Raw genomic sequence first — 2,625 nt, forward strand, 5'->3', positions numbered from 1 at the left:
AAAATGTTCTCAGATGAAGGAAATCTAAGACGATTTTTTTTTTTTTTTTTTGCCGGCCGTCTTGTTCTAAAAGAATTGCTAAAGGAAATTCACTAGGTAGAAGGGAAATGATACCAAAAGGAAGGTTGGAACATCAGGAATGAAGGAAGAGCAATAGAAATAGTAAATACTTAGGTAAATTTAATACACTTTTCCTCTTTAAAATATGCTTAATGGTTGAAAGCAAAAATTATAACAGTATCTGGTGGAGTTTTCAGTGCTTGTGGAGATAATGTATAACATAAGTACAAAATAAAGGGGCAAGAATAAAGAGATTTATATGGTGGTAAGCTTTCTACATTGCACTTCAAGTGCTAAATACTGATTCCAAATGGACTTAGAAAAGTTAATATGGATATTGTAATGCCTAGAGCAACCCATAAACATACTAGTCAAAGAAATAGAGTTAAAATACACAATAGATAAAATGTAATAATAAAAAATGTTCAAATAACTCAAAAAGAGACAGGAGAAGAGAAATAGAAAATTAAAAAAAAAGAGGGAACGAACTAAAAGCAAATAAGGAAATGGTAGATCTAAATCTAAACATAGCAATAATTACATTAAATGTAAATGATATAAACCAGGGGTCAACATAGTTTTTAAAAAGGACAGATAGTAAATATTTTTGACTTTATGGGCCATATACAATCTCTGTGGCATGTTCTTCTTCTCTGAAAACAGGTGGTGGGCTGGACTTGGCCCAGGGGCCATTGTTAGCCAACCTCTGGTCTAAGCACACCAATGAAAAGACAGAGATTATTGGATGAATTAAAAAGTAAAAGAAAAAAGAAACAATGACCCAACTACACAGTTTACAAGAAACTCATTTCTGTTAGAAGGATATAAGTAGGTTGGAGAGGTAAGGAAAGAGGGGATGCTCCTCCTTAGTGCTTCCCTGGGAGGTAAAAATCCCAATGAACGTACCTTCTAATGTGTGCTGAGATGGGAACTTGACAGAAAGAGAGGGAGTTCTCCTTGCTATTTCCTTCCTCTTCCCTTTTAGGGAAGCCAGATTTCTGACAATTTCAGAGTTTAAGAACATAGCCCTGAAACCGAAAGTGAAGGATGGCTCTGAGTTATCATCAGTTACCCTGATCAACCCTGAGCAATTTATGCCACACAAGGGCCTTTGGACACTCATTCTGTGCCCATTTACTCTTAAATTACATATGATATTAAATACATTAGCCCCTCCCACAATCTTATCAGGTAAGAAACAGTAAGTTAAAAGGGAGGCGAAATAAGAAACTAATGTATAAGGTAGAATAAGGAAAGTATGTGACAGTGATGTGGGAAACAAAGGCAGAAGGAAATGTAGATAAAGTTAAATGCCTTTAAAACCTGCTGCCCATTGACAAATACTTGAGGCAGGCAGAGTATAAAGTTCCTCCTGGAAGTTCCCAACTGTCTTAATGTTAATGCATGGCTAGAGGGAAAAACAACCTTGGTTTGACAATAGCTAAGCCTCAGGTTTCCTGAGTCTTCTTTTAGCGTATGAAAATCCTTTTGAAACTTCCCTTATCTTTCCTTCCCCCAACCCCAAAGTATATAATCAGTTGCCCCTCACAATCCTAGGAGGGCAGCAGCTCTTTCTGCCCATGGGTCCTGTCCCCGTGCTTTAATAAAACCACCATTTTGCACCAAAGACATCTAAGAATTCTGTCTTGGCCATTGGCTCCGGACCTCACCAACCCAACAACCTCACCAAAAAACATTCAAAAACTACATCAACAGGGGGACCTGGCTGGCTCAATCGGTACAGCGTGTGGCTCTTGATCTCAGGGTTGTAGGTTCCAGCCCCATGTTGGGTGTAGAGATGACTTTAAAAAAATAAAAAATAAAATAAAACCTAAAAAAAAGAAAGAAAGGTATGTGACAGTACAGTTGTCACTGAAGAATATGATGGTGGGGCACCTGGGTGGCTCTGTCATTAAGCGTCTGCCTTCGGCTCAGGTCATGATCTCAGGGTCCTGGGATCGAGCCCCGCCTCGGGCTCCCTGCTCGGCGGGAAGCCTGCTTCTCCCTCTCCCACTCCCCCTGCTTGTGTTCCCTCTCTCGCTGTGCCTCTCTCTGTCAAATAAATAAAATCTTAAAAAAAAAAAAGAAAGAACATAACTACAATGAACAAAAACGAAAGTTAAAGTTGACATTTTTACTTAATATTTTTAAATTTTAACACAGTCGCAATGCCTGGATGGCTCAGTTGGTGAAGTGTCTGCCTTCGGCTCAGGTCATGATCCCAGTGATGTGGTTTTGGAATATAGGTGAGGTTTGGTGGGGTGGGGTCCGGAGGTGACGACCAAGAAAGAATTCTTGAGACATCTTTGGTGCAAAATGCTGGTTTATTAAAGCACGGGGACAGGACCCGTGGGCAGGAAGAGCTGCTGCCCCAGGGTTGTGAGGGGTGGCTGATTATATACTATGGGGTTAGGGGAGGTGAGGAAAAGGGAGATTTTCTTTCTTTCTTTTTTTTTTAATTTTTAAAAGATTTCATTTATTTATTTGACAGAGAGAGACACAGCGAGAGAGGGAACACAAGCAGGGGGAGTGGGAGAGGGAGAAGCAGGCTTCCTGCGGAGCAGG

This window comes from Neomonachus schauinslandi, chromosome 8, assembly GCF_002201575.2.
Source record: "Neomonachus schauinslandi chromosome 8, ASM220157v2, whole genome shotgun sequence".
Taxonomy (NCBI): domain Eukaryota; kingdom Metazoa; phylum Chordata; class Mammalia; order Carnivora; family Phocidae; genus Neomonachus; species Neomonachus schauinslandi.